The sequence below is a fragment of the Gracilinanus agilis genome, chromosome 1 (genome assembly GCF_016433145.1).
Source record: "Gracilinanus agilis isolate LMUSP501 chromosome 1, AgileGrace, whole genome shotgun sequence".
Taxonomy (NCBI): domain Eukaryota; kingdom Metazoa; phylum Chordata; class Mammalia; order Didelphimorphia; family Didelphidae; genus Gracilinanus; species Gracilinanus agilis.
In genome coordinates this window covers 35,024,213-35,041,973 of record NC_058130.1, presented here as the reverse complement: position 1 = coordinate 35,041,973, position 17,761 = coordinate 35,024,213, and the positions used below count along the sequence as shown (strand labels likewise).

The 17,761-nt window shown below is 41.1% G+C and overlaps 1 protein-coding gene across 1 annotated transcript in view; it reads right to left on the bottom strand.

The window, feature by feature from the left end:
• MITF (melanocyte inducing transcription factor) overlaps positions 1 to 17,761 on the bottom strand; it is a 278,742-nt gene that overhangs the window by 107,207 nt on the left and 153,774 nt on the right. The window lies entirely within an intron of this gene.

Genomic DNA, 17,761 nt, shown 5'->3' with positions numbered 1-17,761 from the left:
TTCTAAACATCTAGTTAGTACCAATTAGTGGAGAGGAGTGGCTCTCTATTTGGGAAGTCAAAACCTTATTTAGAGCAGCCTCTTATTATAGAGCTGTCTCTGGGATAGAAGATTAAGGAAGAATGACAATCTCCTTGTTCTTAGCACAGCTTTGGTTTCATCCTATTATTTCTGAAGGTCTGGACATCACTTGGGAATGTCATCGGCAGTGAGCATTTCCACTACACAATTCACCTCTAGTGCTCTGTTGCTCAGTTTCTTCCTGCAAATTACCTAAAGATTTCAAAGCACAGAATCCAGTGCTTAGTTAGCACTGTTGCTGGCACCCTGTAAGTACTTAATAGATGTTTGCTGGATTGAATTATTGAATCCCAGATGAAGAGTTAGAAAAGATCATTGTTCAATCATTTTCAGTCATGTCCGACTCTTTGTGACTCCAGTTGGGATTTTCTTGGCAAAGATACTGGAGTGTTTTGCCATTTCCTTCTCCAGCTCATTTTTACAGAGGAGTAGACTGAGGCAAATAGGGTTAAGTGACTCGCCCAAGAGCACACAGCTAGTAAGTGTCTGAAGCCAGATTTGAACTCCTGACTCCAAGCCTACTATTCTATCTGCTTCCTGCCTCCCAGAAAATGAACTTAGAAGTCACTTAGTCCAAATCTTTCATTTTAATAATAACATTTTAATAATAATAGTAAATTTCAAATTAATAACATTTTAATAATAACAGCATTCACATAACCCCTTAAGTTTTGCAAAGTACTTCACATATCATCTCACGACATGACACTCACGACAGTCCTCATGGCTATTATTATCCTCCTTTTAAATATGAGGAAACTGAGGCAAACCAAAGTTAAGTAAATTTGGCAGAAACATACAGATATTCTAAGTCAGGATTTGAACTCAGGTTATCCTACTGCCAAGTTCAGCACTCTATCCACTGAAACTGCCTAGCTACCTCACCTTACAGCCACAGACATGGAAGCCCAAAGACATACCCCAAGTCACACAGGTAGAGAGAGCAGAAGCAGGCTTTGAACCTGGATCCTTAGACTTGCAAATCCATTGCTCTTTCCCACTGGATTCTGTCTGCTACCTACTCTCTTCTCCTCTTCTCTCAATCCATGGAGGAAGGAAAAAATATCCCTGATTCCCTATCATTTGCCCCTTTTTCATTTTCTTCATTTTATCTATAAGATATTAAAGTTCCCGCACGACTAGCAATGAATGAAAGCCATTTTTCAACCCTTTCATTCTAAAGGCAGATGGAAATTTAACAGAAAACAGCACTTGCAGAGAGGGGGGAAAAGCTGAACCTGACAAAAACGGAATTCATAAGAAGGGCTAGGTGCAAGGTGTGTCATCCCTTCTCCCACAGGTGAATCACTACGGTATTAAATGCCTGACATACTAGACAATTTGCATACCGAAATCAGGACGTTCCTTAAAGATGACAAAATCGTGCACTGTTGACAGAGGTGGTGTCGGTGATGTACATTTCAATCAGTTTAATAGCTTCCCTAATGGTAATGATGGTGCACGCATCTGGCTTTTGGTACGGGCTGGTAGGGCACGTTTTGAGTCCTTAAGTCAAGCTACATAACAAATATCCCTTATATATTTGTCCAAGCCCAAATGGCTTTCTTACTGTTCCTTCCTTGAACACGGCACTGCAGGGGGTATCAATGGGAAGAGCCCCCATTCCCATACTCCCAAGTAAAATGGTAAGTCTTTAAGGACAGGAACTTTTTTCTTTTTAATTCCAGACCTTAGCACGTGGGCTAGAACAGAGTAAACGATGTTTGTCGGATATGACTGAATACGCTTCTGATTTGATCTTGAGTCATTACGGATGAGCCAAATAGGTCATGAATTAGTTTGGTCAATAATGAACTCTCTGCGGTCTTTTACGGTCCAGCATATTCAGGACCTTGGACTTAACTTGTGGTGAGCTTAGTCAGGGCACAAGGACCAAGCGGGCCAAATGGAGGGAGGATCAGAGAATCGGAGATCTAATAGATCTGGGAAGAATCTTAAAAGTTATCAAGTCCAATTTTATCATTTTACAGATGAAGAAACTGAGGCCCAAAGAGGATTAGTGAGTTGTCCAAGGTCATGAATCTAGTATACATCTAGGGTAGGACTTAAACTGAAGTCTGCCTCCCTCCAAGTTCAGCAATCCATTCCCGATGTCATGCACCCCCTGAGACTTCATCTGGCTGCTCTATTCGAGGTCATGTAGAAAAAAGAGCTGTCCAGCTCTTTTGTCCTTCGGAAATGCACACTGTGCAATGATTTTGCAAATTGGACTGCAAAAGCCCTTTTGAACAGAGAGGGACACACACAGAGTCACCCTTCAAGGGAAGAGTTCATGGTGATTAGCTCTACCTCTCCTCCCAATTTTTATGTAGTTAGGAAGAATGCAGAAAAGTTTCCAGCTTCCCTCTAGAGTAATCCTGTGTAATTGATAGCAAAAAAAAAAAAAAAAAAAAAAAAAAAAAAAAGTTTAAAAAAAAGTCTTCAAGCCTTCCAGTCTGAGTCATCTCCTTGAACTCTAAGCATTTCACCCTGAAACCCCTCAACATAAGTGACAAGGTAGGAGCTTGGGAAATTCCCCTGTTCTCCCTCAAAGTGTCAGGGCTTTCAGGCATTATCAAGTCTAGAATAAAGACAATATTTAAAAGAATCTATCTCCCTTTTAGTGTCCTTAGAAACAAATTTAAGAATATGCAGGAAGAACTTCAATTAAGGATAATCCTGATAAGTAGGGGAACATGACATTGAGAGGTGGATACCCTGTCCTGCATCTGCTTTTGATAGGATCACAGGATTCGGATTGGAAAAGGAATTTTAAAGGTCATGTAGCCCATGAAGATTGAGAGCTAGAGAGGCAATGTGGTAAAGGGGAGGAATAAAATATTGGCTATGGAGTCAGGAAAACATGGCTTCAAATGCCCTGTATGCCTCAGTTTCACCATGTGTAAAATGGAGAGGATAATAGCACTCACCTTACTGGGCAGCAAGGATTAAAAGAGATAAGATGTGAAAAGAAGTCTAAGAAGCCTTAAAGTGAAATAAAAATGTGACCTATTATTACTTGTCTCATCATTTTTAAATGGAATCTAGATAGAAATGTCCCTAAACACATTGTTATCCTATTATCTTTTTTCTGTATTGAATTTCCTGTGGACTATTGGCTATTTATCATCATTATTATCTACCAATAATCCAATTATTGAGTACCTACTATGTACCAGATACTGTACTACAGAGATAAAAATAAAAATCTCTTCCTTTAAGGAAATTATACTCTTTTGTCAACATTATCATCATCTTATTCCAAAATCCATGGGAGAGTCAGGATTTGAACCTAAATCCTCTTATTCTAAACCTGTTTTCCCCATTACAACAGGCTACTTGAGTGACTCAATTTATTTCAAAGACCTACTAGGAAACTTTGTAAACCATCTCCCTTTTTCACCTAGGTCCCAGGAGCCTTGATTTCTAGCTGGAAGGGACCTGTGAGATCATCTGGTCCAGTTCTCTCATCCTACAGAATAGAAAACTGAGGCCAAGAGAGATCAAGTGACTTCAGAAGGGAAGTAAATGGCAAATTCCAGGTTCAAATCTATCATGGAACTCAAAACTCCAACACTCTTCACATTGTTATTTTTGCTTAGGACACAAAAATTTCTATTAAATAAGCACGCTAAACCATTGACCCTTTTAACATCACTTATTCAGCTAACAACACACATCTTGGCATTGATCAAAAAAATGATCTCTTCGATACGAGACTTGAATTAAAGTCTCTTTACATAGGAAGATAGTTTCCTCCTTTGTTTTTATTTTTGGAGAACAATCAAATGAGATTTTCCTAAGCACAAAATTTTCCTTAAAAATAAATAGAGAAGAGAAGAGAAAAAAAAATCATCTGACTATTCAAAGCCTGTCAGGTTGAAACATTCCCAGGGAGACTGATCCTTTTGATAAAACAAGAGAAAACCTCTGTGCTGTAACTAACGGGGCTGGGGAATAATCGCACTAATTAGCTTCTCTAGGCAAGTCATTGACTGTGATACTTGGGGGGAAAATCCTTTCAATTAACAGTAAAGTATTCTTAAAGCATCTTACATCAAAATCAGTGCTTCCTGACTTCAGAAAAGTTCAGGTGACAGGGCATTTTAAGAAGCTGGCTTTTTTTTTTTTTTAAATGTCATAACTGAAATATACCAGCACACACACACACAGAGAGAGAGAGAGAGAGAGAGAGAGAGAGAGAGAGAGAGAGAGAGAAATTGAAAATTAATTAAAACCCTTTCAGAAGATATAGAGCAAAGCTTAGCTAACTGCTATTATTTTAATAAATCTCAAAAAAAAAAAAAAAGTGTAAAGGACTCATTGCAGTTACTTCACTGAACACCCAAGCCTACAAGATGAAAACTGTGCTGTGAAAGATGACTCCTGGATTCACAGTTTAGCTCTCAGTCTTTTCAACATCCTTTCCTCCTGGGAATAATTGAATCTGAGATGATCACTCTATAAACAATTAAAAATGGAAATGTGTAGCCGCTTCCAGATGTCAAGTAGGATGAAAGAGCACAATATTAAAGAACGGAAGAAAGAGGGGATGAAAATGCCAAAGGAGACGAGGCTTCACCTACATTTTAAGGAAAAGGCAGCATGATTTGCAATGTTATTCTCAAGTTTGGGAATATATTCAAGGAGGCAAGAAAGGAGTTCTACAAATTGGCATAATTAAAGAGCTAAATGACCCTTAACAGGGCACGTAGAGCTCAAGCTTCATCTCCCCACCAAAGAATCCCATTTCTAAGAAACCGATTTACTCTAATCCATCTGTAAAACTGACAGCACACTTAAAGCAACCTGTCCTGAGATGACAGTGTGGCCTGCTTCATCTCTTTGCCCACAGGGAAAAACACAAGTGTATATTTATATATATTTTAAACCCTTACCTTCTGTCTTAGACTCAATACTATGTATTGTTTCCGAGGCAGAAGAGTGGCAAGAGCTAGGCAATGGGGGTTAAGGGATTTATCCGGGGTCACACAGCTAGAAAGCATCTAAGGTCACATTTGAACCCAGGACCTATTGTCTCCAGGCCTTTCTCTGTATCCACTGAGCTACCTAGCTGCCCCAAGTGTATACCTGTTAAAGAAAATTGGAAGGACCCAGAAAGTAGTCAGGATTTGGCCAAAGTAGGGCAGGGCAGAAAGAAATACATCTCCTCACAGTCCCAAGTCTGAAAGAAAAATTATTGCCAGCCAGGTTCATACCTTGACTTTTTCGGGTAATTATATTTCTTCACCTAACCCCTAGCTTTCCTATATTTAGCCATACCATGTGGAATTAGCATCATAGGGTCACAGAGTTAGAGTTAGGATGATCATCTAGACTTACTCCCCTCATTTTACAGAAGGAAATTAAGTCTGAGAGGCTGTGATTTAGTCAAGTTCATACTAAGTAGTTAGCAGAAAAATGAAGATTTGAATCCAGGACCTCAGATGTCACTATTATTGTTTAGTTGTTTGAGTATCATCCAATTCTTTGTGACCTCACTTGGGGTTTTTTTGGCAAAGAGACTAGAATGGTTTACCATTTCCTCCTCAGGTTCATTTTACAGATGAGGAAACTGAAGCAAATGAGGTTAAGGGGCTTGCCGAGGGCCACATGGCTAGTAAATGTCTGAGGCTAGATTTGATCTTGGGAAGATGAGTCTATACTATCACTGCGCTATTGCAGTTATCATGGGATTAAAAAGAACAAGTATTTATTAAGTGCCTACTATGTAGCAGGTACTGCAAAGTGCTTTACAAATTCAGTTGATCCTATCATAGATTTTGAAATGAAAGGACCTTAGAGGTCATCTAGTTCAATTCCCTCATTTCCAGATAAAGAAACTGATGTCCAGAGAGGCTGTGTCTTGACCAAGGTCATACGGGGAATGAGCGGCAGAGGTAAAATTCTTTTTTTTTTTTTTTTTTAAACCCTTACCTTCTATCCTGGAGTCAATATTGTGTATTGGCTCTAAGGCAGAAGAGGGGTAAGGGTGGGCAATGGGGGTTAAGTGACTTGCCCAGGGTCACACAGCTGGGAAGTGTCTGACGCCAGATTTGAACCTAGGACCTTCCGTCTCTAGGCCTGGTTCTCAATCCACTGAGCTACCCAGTTGCCCCCCAGAGGTAAAATTCAAACCTAGACCCTTTGATTCCAAATCCCGCCACTTTTCTACTCTACCCCATTGTTTCCCTTAAGAGCTGAGTCATCCACAAAGATCTATTAATTTGGTCCTCTAATTGCTCCAGAAGCACAATACCTGGCTCCATGGACAGTGGAGTTGGGAGTCAGAGTCCTAGAATAGAAACCTGGTTGTACAATATTGGACAAGTCAATCACCCTCCCTGATGCTCAGTTTCCCCATCTGGAAAGTGAGAGGTTTGGAATCAGTGATCTCTAGGGTCTCTTTCTTTCACCAAGGCATCTATGAGGCTAAGAACATGGACTTTATACAAAACTGACATTTTCATAGCACTTTAAAGTGTGCAAAACACTCTTCTTTAAGCCCCAGAAAGAATCGCATAAGGGAGGTTCTAAAAGTATAACTGTCCTCATTTTATAGATGAAGAAACTAAGTGGATTTCTCATGGTTTATAATGTCAGGTTACTCCTATATTACTAACAATAGGTGTTCACAAGCAGTTCTAGACTTCTTCCTTCAGGTCAGACTGATGAGAGATGATCCAGTCAGAATTCAGTCCCAACATCCAATATGGCATGTCAGAGAACGACAATCGAAAGGGCATTAGAAGGTCAAGATGTTTCCACAAGAGACACAGCGGAGGGATGGAAAGAACTTAGAGTCCCAAGTGACTTTCTATCAGAAGGGCCTCTGGTGTTTGGCCAGCTATGGGACCCTCCGGCCGTCACAGTCCCTCATTCCCTCTGTAAAATGAACCAAACGTCTCTTGTAGTATGTCACAAGGTAGATGTGAGGATCAAATGAGATAAGAAACATAGCCATGCTGTGTAAATCTTAATCGCTGACATAATGCTTCATTACACTCCTGACTTGGCCACTAACTAACTAGCTTTATGATTGGCTGAATCATTGGCCCTCTCTGGGCCTCAGTTCCCACATCTGTAAAATGAGGTTGCTCAGTATGACTTTTTTTTAAACCTTTACTTTCTATCTTAGTCACAACTCCAAGACAGAAGTCAAGGGATAGGCAATGGGTTTTAAGTGACTTGTCCAGGGTCACATAGCTAGGAAGTGTCTGAGGTCAGACTGAACCCAAGTTCTCCTGTCACCAAGCCTGGTGCTCTATCCATTGTGCTACCTAGCTGCCTCAATATATGTGATTTCTAAGGTCCTTTCCATAGCTAAAATGGCCAGGAAGGGAATAACAGATAGAGGAACACATTTTTTTTTTTCCATATGCTTCTATCTATATTCTCTCACCAGATTTTCCTAACAACCCTGTGAGAAATCATAGCTTATATAAGATAAATCACTGATACTTACATGGCATTTTAAAGGGTGCATAGTACTTTGCATATATTATAGCATTTGAGTCTCACATCCTTGAAAGAGAAGGAATGAAGTAATAATTATTATCCACATTTTACAGATGAGGAAACTGAGTGAGGCTCAGATAAGTTGTCACCATGATCAAATAACTACTAATTATCAGAAGAGGGATTTGAATCCCAAACCAGGTCTTTCTGCCTATCTGGTATAAAACTCTCATCTTTGACTTTATTTAATAAGTTTGTTATCAGAAGAATCCTTCTTTGTCTATATAACATTTTTATTTTACTTTTTATTTTCAGTTAGTAAGCATTTATTTTCTCTCCCTCCTACTTCTTCCCTCCAATGGGAAAAAAAGGAAAAACTTGTAAAAATTTTATGGGGCAACTAAGTAGGTCAATGGATAGAATGCCAGGCATGGGGTCAGGAGGATCTGGATTCAATTCTAATCTCAGATACTTCCTAGCTATGTGACCCTGAGCAAGTCACTTAACCCAACTGCCTAACCCAAGTTCTTTTGCCTTGAAACTGATACTTAGTATCAATTCTAAGAGAGAAGGTAAGGATTTTTAAAGATTTTATATAATCAACCAAAATAAACTCCCACATTGGCCATGTCCAAAAATGTGTATCCAATATTGCCCCTCGAGTATACCATATCTCTGTCTTGAGGTGGGTAGGAGGCTTCATCATTAGTCCTTTGGAATCATGGTTGGCCACTGTGTTGATCAGAGTTCTTCAAAGTATTTCAAAAAAGTATTTGTCCTTACAACATTGTTATCATATAGATTTCCTAGTTCTGCTCGCTTCTGTATGTTTTGTAATCTATAACGTAAAGTTTAAATTCTTTTGAGAATAATTTCAGGATAAGGATCTTGCCATCTCCCCAGAATCCAGATGACAAACCTGTTTGGTGAAGACACCATGAAGATGTCTGAAAAGCCTTCACTGTACCATGAAGACCAAATTTGAACTTTGGGGTGCAGTTGACTAAACTATGGGGAGTTAAACAGCTGAATGCAATTTGTTCTAATTGTACACTGTTATACCAATAGGGGACTGCCCCAAAATTGGTTTTTTGTCAATGTGGCTAATTTTAACCATTTGTTCATCTATTTCTTTTATCCCCAAATTCCTAAATTTTTAGGAGTTGTCCATTTTTACAGGTCCAGTGAAGAAAAAGGGCTAACCTTTTTTTTGCCAGACCTCAGGGGGAATTGAATTCTTATAAGCGCGTGGTCTAATGACTTTATCTATCAGCATGGCTTTAATTAAAATACTAATTTCTATATTTATATCAGTCTTTCTTATTTTCAATCACGCGCTTATAAGAATTCAAAACTGCCGCCTCGGCCATTATTGTTACCTCCTGTCTCTTCCTGTGTCTGCTAGCCAAGAGGGCGACTTCCTCCTAATCCAGGAGATTTAAACTGACCTCTGTGTGGTGACGTAGGCATCCCCACACCCAAAGAACCAAACCGGAAACCCATTGGACCACGGGAAATGTAGTTTTAAGGTCCCCACGTGTCCATAGAAAATATATATATATATATATATATACTTAATTATGGCATTTCTCAAATTTCACTTTTACACTTCACTCTGTATCAGTTAATACAAATCTTTCCAGGTTTTCTTTAAACCATTCCTTTCAATATTTCTTATACCAGAAACGTATTCTATTATATTCACATACATAATTTGTTCAACCTTTCTCCCAAATGATATTCCCCTTTCATGAAGGTTTGAAATTCTCTATATGCACACACACACACACACACACACACACACACACACACACACGAGAATGAGGTGGGAGAGCCAGTCTTTATTTTAAAAGATCTGAAGATCCACAAATAAACCAATATAAAAAGGCAGAATGGCATGGGAATAAAATGAGGGCCTTAGAATCAAGAAGACATTAAAAGGAGATCCACAATTTTTAAAAATTAGAACTGCTAGACCTACTCCAATTCTCTCATTCTACAGTCAGGACAAGTAAGATCTAGAGAAGTAAAGTCACTTAATCACATGACTAGCTAGTTATAGAACAGGTACTAAAAGACCCAAGTCTTAAAATTCCTGGTCCATCCACTAGACCACTAAGCCATGTCAAATCTGATCATTCTAATCACGTGTAACCCTAGATATGACCCTAAGTCCTCTTGCCAATAAACTGGAGAATATATGGTATGAAAGGGGTGCCTCAATCTTGCCAAGCTGGGCTGACCTAAGAACCCCAAAGTGCCTGCCTGGGCATCTGCTTAGTGCATCTGGTGGACAACTAGCACAACAGCCAAATTAGGATACTTATATAGTCAGAGCCAATAGATGAAATTCATAGAGTATCCCCAACTTGTTTCATGTTTAATTAATATTAAAAAAAAAAAAAACCAACAACCATAAAGTCTTTAAAAATAGTTCCAAGTGCATGAGTCATAAAGGATGCAGATGATGAGTGGATTTTTTTTTTAATTACAGTCTAGACACTTACCATTTCAAGTTGCCTAGCACTTCCTACTCTGACTAAACTAATCCAGGATGACTTGTCAGATCTATACGATGTAGGAAAGCCACCCAAAAGAAAATGCTTCATGACCTTTACTGAGTTAGACGTTTACTCCATGAACGCTCGGAAGGAATTATACCCTTTAGCTGGATGGAAGACATACAATTCCAGGACTCTAAATTTTCTTTTGTATTTGCAATAAACAAGCTTAAGAAAAATCCTCATTAAATAGCATTTAATTCATCACTCAAAGTAATACGTGGCCTGGTAACTGTCTCACTCAAGAAACTCCTGTACATATTTCTAGGTTCCCTGAACCGTATTGTCCTTCACATCAAACAACCAATCATATTTGTTGTTTCTCGTACCCAGCAGTCCATCTCCTTTTGCCTTTGCATCAATCATCTGCCAACCCTTAAATGCAGTCGCTTCCAACTTCCAATTCATGGAATCTCTAGCTTCCTTCAAGACTCAAGTAGCACCTCTTATAGAAAACCTGTTCCGATCTTCCCACAATCCCAAGAAGTTTGGTTTCTTTTTTTTTTTTTTAAATCAACTTTGCATATATCTTATATTTAATTTGCTGGGTACCCGTTTTCCTTCTTACTGCACAAAAGAACCTAAGCCCTTTTGGAGGGCACGGTCTGTTTTGTTTTTTATTTTAGTATCCCCAATGCACCCCATATGGTAGGCAATAAATGCTTAAGAAATGAATGAATTTGGTCTAGGGAAACAATAACGAGGACAACAACAAAACAAGTACTCTTCACATCTGTATAGTGCCTTTAAGATTGGGGGAGTGCTGTCTCATTTGTTCCTTGCAATGCTGGGAAGTAGTTGCTATTATCATCCTCCTTTTTGAACTAAGAAAAGTGCTGCCCAGGATTGCACCCCTCTTACGGGTCTGAGTTGTGCTTCAGGCTGCTCAAAGGGATGCAATGATATGACCTCAAATCAGGAAAGAGATAAACTACATCCTACAATTAAAAGAATGCTGAAGTTGGAGTCGAGCCTCCCAAAAGAGGGAAAACGTGGTCCCTTTCCTCAAGGAGCTTACAATCTAATAGTATCAGTGGGAAATGTGAACCCCAGCCTTCCTGACTCCAAACCACAGCATTCTCTCCATCATCTCGGGCCACCCCTAAAGATCAGCTCGCCAAAGTTGTCATTAAATATTGCAAGTGCAAGACAAAAATTAGAGAGTTGTAATCCTTTAGTTCCGCCAGTGTCTCCCTTTATGACCCTGGGATGTCAAGAAAAATGCTAAGATGAATTTATGAGCAACTTCTACCAGCTGGCAAGCTTTTAGCACCCAATTTTACCAACCTGGAAAGAAATGCTCTTGGGCTCACAGACAGGGCAAGTCCCACATCTATGAGGCCTTCTCCCTTGTCCGTCAGTTAACAGGCATTTTATTAAATCGTTCCTATGTGCCAAGTATTGAGCTTTTTTTTTCACCCTGGGGACATAAAGAAAGTCAAGAGCATGCACAATCCCTGCTTTCAAGCAGCTTACATCCCAATGGAGGAGGCAGCATGCAAAATAAAAAGTATATATACAAAATATCTACGTTATAAATGTAAGGTAAACTCCTAGGGAAGGCACAGCAGTAGAGAAGACCAGGAAAGGCCTCCTGCAGAAAGCAACAACTGAGCAAAATCTTAAAGAAGGCCAGGGGAGCCCCGAGGAAGAGATGAGGAGGGAAATCCTATATCTTTATACATTTGGTAACTGTGGTCTCCCCATGAGAATAGAAGCTCCTTGAGGGTAAAAAACCGCTTTTGCCTTTTCCTGGTCTCAACAGTACTTGGTACATTCTTCAGGGCTGGTTGACAGGCTGAATGATCCTGATTCTGCCACTTGTTTCCTATGTCACAAGAATTCCACTGGATTAGATGGATCCTAAGGTCCCTGCCAACACGGAGGATCCCTGGCTATTTTACAGCCAACCTGTGAGGACTCGGGGAGGTTTCGGGAAAGTAGATAGTGGGGAGGTTTCTGAAATGACTCAGCATTGCTTCCCACTGCTTAGAACAACAACAGAAAAAGATAAAAGGCTGTACTGGCAATTCACTGATTTCATTTAGAATAGAACTGTTTCATTTCTTAACTGCTTAGCGGTCAAAACTGGAAGAGTCCTGTTCTTCATTTCCATTCAACACTCCTCCTTTCATGGGACAAGCAATATATTTGGTAGCTTCCAGTAGATTTTTTTTTTAAACCCTTAACTTCTGTGCATTGGCTCCTTGGTGGAAGAGTGGTAAGGGTGGGCAATGGGGGTCAAGTGACTTGCCCAGGGTCACCCAGGTGGGAAGTGGCTGAGGCCGGGTTTGAACCTAGGTTCTCCCGTCTCTAGGCCTGACTCTCAATCCACTGAGCTACCCAGCTGCCCCCTTCCAGTAGATTTAGGTGCCATACCAGACCAGAAACCTTTGGGCCTGAAAGGCCCAATAGAGTCATAAGAGGAAAGACCGCTGCTGACAGTTGCAAGAGAATAACAAATGCAATACAGAACCAGCACCTTTCCAGCAAGTTTCTACTTGCAAGATTTATTTTGTGGCTCTTTGCTGTGTTTCTCCAGCCGGCTTTTTCTAAATTAAATTTTTTTTTCATTTCAGCTCTGCATTTACCTCTTCCAAATATCAAATGAAATATTTGTAAAGTGCTTAGCATAGTGCCTGGCACATAATTGGCGCTTAATAAATGTTTATTCTGTTCCCTTCTCTTCCCCAGGCTCACCTAGAAAAGCAAACCCCCTGTTACATCACGTAGAGTCAAGTAAAAACATTCACTTATTGACTGTGTTTTCAGCTTGCTTTTGAAACAGTTTGAAATTTAAGGGAAAGGCAGTGTGCCATAGTAGATGGCAAAGCATCCTTTTTCTTTTTTTTAAACCCTTACTTTCTGTCTTAGTAGCAACTCTAAGACAGAAGTGCAAGGGATTAAGTGACTTGTCCAGGGCTACACAGGTAAGGAGACTGTGAGGCCAGATTTGAACCCAGGTCCTCCTGGCCCCAGGCCTGGCACTCCTCTATCCACTGAGTCACCTGCTACCTCTGCAAATCAACCTTGAATCTAGGAAGACCTCAGTTCATCTCCCACCTCTAAGACATGGTTGTGAAATTCTTGTTGTTGGTTAGTCATTTGTCAGTCACGTATAGCTCTTCATGACCCCATTTGGGGATTTCTTGGCAAAGATACCAGAGTGAGCTGCCATTTCCTGCTCCAGTTCATTTTACAGATGAAGAAGCTGAGGCAGAGTAAATAAAAAAATAAAAAAAGAATCAATCAATAAACATTTAGTAAATGCCCGCTACATGCCAGGCACTGTGCTAAGCACTGAGGGTACAAAAAGATGCAAAAGAGAGTCCTTGCCTTCAAGGAGCTTCTGATTTAGTAGCCCCAGAGGAAAATAGGAAGCCCTCTCTCTTCCTGACTCCAAACCATGGCGTTCCAACCACAATACCGGTCTACCTCAGCTTAGCTCTCCAAAGATAGAATTAAATATTTCAAGTAAAAGATGAAAAGAGAGTTCTGAGTTCGAATCACTTAGCTCCATCAATGTCTCATTTTAGGACCTTGAGAAGTTATTGAACAACGGTAAGATGGATTTTGGAGCAACCACCACTAGCTGGCAAGCTTTAAGCAAACCATTTCCCCAGTTTGGAAAGAAAGCCTCTTGGACTCAATAGATGGGGTTAGCGCCACACGATTTCTCTATCATACTCCCATTAGTCACACGGAGACATCGAGCTTTGAACTTTTCTCTCTCCCTTCCTCCTTTCCAATCTTGTTCTCTGCCAAGATAGACGAAGCCCCAATAACGTACTAAAAGACTCCTAAGTGGGAATGGGGTACCCTTCCCAGAGGCGTCAGAGTTTTATCAGGGAAGCAAGAAGGAAAACAAAAGAAGGAAGCTCTGAGAGGGGCCAAAGCAACCAGCCAATGGGAGAAGGTAGTTTTTTTCATTATTTTTTTTTCTTAAAGATCGCTTTATTGCTATTCCCCAAATTATTATACTATGAAGCCCACAAGTGACATCACCGATGCTGGCCAAGGGGGTCGGCGTAGCCCTACTGAAAATGATCAATCAAGAAGCATTTTTGAAAGCACCAGCTCTGTGCCGGGCACTCTGCGAGATTTTGGGCGTGCAACGATGAAATGAAACAGTGGCCGCCTTCGAGATAGAGTCTGTGAAAGGAAACAGCAGCGAGGCAAGAGATAAGATACACCAAAGGAAAACTGGCCCACACAAGGGCAGCAGCTACAACTAACGAGTTCTAGGAATCCAGGAGGCGCCTATTAGTTGCGGAGCTACTATCAGTTTTGGTACAACAAAAACTGAAGAACTGAAATCTTGAACTATAAATACAGATCTTTGGGGATATAATGGGGGAGCAGAGGAGTCATCAGGACATCCCCAACCAGCTGATTCTCACCTACCCACACACCAATTGATGAAATCATCAGTGCCAATGTGGCAGATCGGGGCCTGAAGGGGTGCTGATATACTACAATCTCTAATCTCCAGGGAGTGCAAAGAAATTTCCATGATGTTATAGGAGAGGCAGGCCCAGAGATGGGAGGTCCTGGGTTCAAATCTGGCCTCAGACACTTTCTAGCTATGTGACCCTGGGTAAGTCACTTAACCCCCATTGCCTAGCCCTTACCACTCTTCTGCCTTAGAAACAACACACAATATCGATTCTAAGGCAGAAGGAAAGGGTTTTAAAAAAATAAAGGAGAGAGCATTGGTGGGCCCTTGGGACCTATACTTTTAGGAGTGCAGACCCACACACTCACTACCTTTGAACCTTAATTCCCCCCCTACAGAGCCAACTTGCATGGGCTGGGGAGGTGGGGCAGAGGGCCTAGTTTGCATTATCCCAGGGAAACGGAGATACATTTTACCTGTCAGGTAGGAGGCAGAGTTATCATAGACCTGCAGCCACTACTGTGCTAAGATGTCTTCAAACATCCTAAAAAGATGGGCAGTCAAAGAACAAACATTCCACAACTCACTGAAGACTCTAGAGCAGTGGTTCCCAAACTCGTTTGGCCCACCGTCCCCTTTCCAGAAAAAAATATTACTTAGCGCCCCCCCCTTCACATACTATCACCGCCCCCTTACAGTTATTCACCACTCCCAAATGCACCTGTGGCCATCACCGCTCCCTGGATCACTGTAGCACCCACTAGGGGGCGGTGGCGCCCACTTTGGGAATCACTGCTCTAGAGGGCAGGGACAATCTAGCTTTGACTCCTGTAACCCTGATACTTTGCACCTAGGAGGTGATTGGCAGATGTGTGAGAGCTGAATGAATGAATGAATGAATGAATGAGGAAATTATATTAGCTACAGGTTCTGCCATTCAGGGAACATGGAATAAAATGAACTTGGTGGAAACTTGGCACGAAGAATTAATGCAGGGCAGCTGGGTGGCTCAGAAGATAGAGAACCAAGTCTGGAAAGAGAAGGTCCTGAGTTCAAATCTGTCTTCTGATACTTCCTAGCTATGAGACCTTGGGTCAATCACTTAATGCCAATTGCCTAGCCCTTACCACTTCTGCCTTGGAACTGATACATAGCGTTAATTCTAAGGCAGAAGGTATGGGCTAAAAAAAAAAAAAGAAAAAGAATTAATGCTACATTTTCTCAAAACTCTAGTAAGCCGTCTGGATGATAAGGAGAAAAAAAAGATTGAAACTCTAGTAATGACTATATATACTACATTTGCTATTTTAAGTCTAACAGAAGAGATTGATAGAGCAGCGTTGGGCAGCGGACCAAACGCTGAGTAAAAGGACGCAGGTTCAAATCCTTGAGGATCTTTGGGAAAAGCACTCAAACCCGGGACTTCCGTTTTACCAGCAGTAGGATAGAGGTTTGAGCCTGATGACCTAGAAGGGGCCTTTCCAACTCTCAATCTACAATCTTATGATTGAATAACCTGAGTTGTTGTCGTCCATTCTTCACTTTAAAAAACCCTACTTTTCTGTCTTAGTAACAACTGTAAGACAAAAGGGCAAGTAAGAGCTAGGCAAACTGGGTTAAGTGACTTGACTAGGGCCACACTGCTGGGAAATGTCTGAGGCCAGAGTTGAACCCAGGTACTCCCGACTCCAAGTCTGTTTTCTCTATCCAATGAGCCACCTTTAATTCTTCAGGTGTTTTTTTTAAACTCTTACCTTCTGCCATAGAATCAATACTGTGTATTGGCTCCAAGGCCAATGGTAAGATGGTAAGAGTAGGCAATGGGGGTCAAGTGACTTGCCCAGGGTCACACAGATAGGAAGTGTCTGAGGCCAGATTTGAACCCAGGATCTCCCACCTCTAGGCCTGGCTCTCAATCCACTGAGCTACTGAGCTGCCCAGCTGCCCCCTCCTCTTTCATTCTCAAAGAAAACCAGAGACTTCAATATATATAAATAGATGTTACATTCTTGATCTCTGACTTATTACAGGACAATGCATGCCAGGAGAAAGTGCCCTGACTCCCGAAGCAGAGGATCTGCGTTTGAATTCTGCCATTTCCACTTAGCACTCAAATGACTGAAGGCAAGTTGTTTAAATTCTCTGACCCTCACTTGCTTAACCTGTAAAATGGGGCAATAGGACCTGATGGCCTCAGAGGTTCCTTCCACCTCTGCACCTATGAGCCTTTGATCTCATGGTTTAAAAACTTGTTTAGGGCTTTTAGTACTGGTTGCCAAGAAAAGTAACAATGGGACTTTGTTTTTCCAGTACGGTACAACATGAGTGAGAGTTGGTCTTGGAGTCAGGGAGACTTGGCCTCCGATTCATGTTAATTGTGTTACCTTGGGTGAGTCAGTGTCCTGAACAAGCCCCAAAGACTAGAAGTTAGAAGAAAGCTGCTGATCTGTATTAGTGGAGGGGCTTTCCACACCAGGAAGTTCTCCAGTCAGCTGAAAGGGTGCAGTGCTATTGAAGCTCCCGCACTCGGCTAAAATGAGACTGACGGTAGCATTAAGGGCCAGCAGCAATGTGCCTCTGGTACGGCGGGGACATTCAGCCAGTGTTTTCCCCAATGATGCTGATGACAGTGGCACAGCAATGCTATCTAATGTTGGTAATAATACTGCATGTGCGGTTTAAAAAAAAAAAAGAAAAAGAACGCTAGATAGAAGTGGGAAGTGAATGGACAGAAAGGCAACTTGGGGGTGTAGGAGACCTGTATTCAAGTCCCTCCTCTGACACATGCTGCCTGGGTGTCCTTGGACAAGTCACATAACCTTAGTGTGCCTCAGCCAACTCTATGAAGCAGTGATTCTCAAAGTGTGGTCTGAGGCCCCTCCTTGAGATCCCTGAAATCCTTTCAGGCAGTATGCAGGGACAAAGCTATATTCCTAAAAATAAAAGATGACTGAATTTCTGACACATTAAATATCAATCACTATAATCCACATATACAAAAGCTCTGGGGGAGGGCAGGGGGGTCAATTATTTTTAAAAATGTAAAAAAGTTCTGAGGCCAAAAAGTTTGAGAGCCACTTCCCTAACTCTACATTGCAGAGCAGGCGCCGATCTGCATTGAGAGACAGAGACAGAGATAGCATGAGAGACGGAGAGAGATAGAGATAGAAAGAGAGGTAGAAATAGAGGGGTAGAGAGAAAGAGAGAAGAAAGAAAGAAAGAAAGGAAGAAAGAAAGAAAGAAAGAAAGAAAGAAAGAAAGAAAG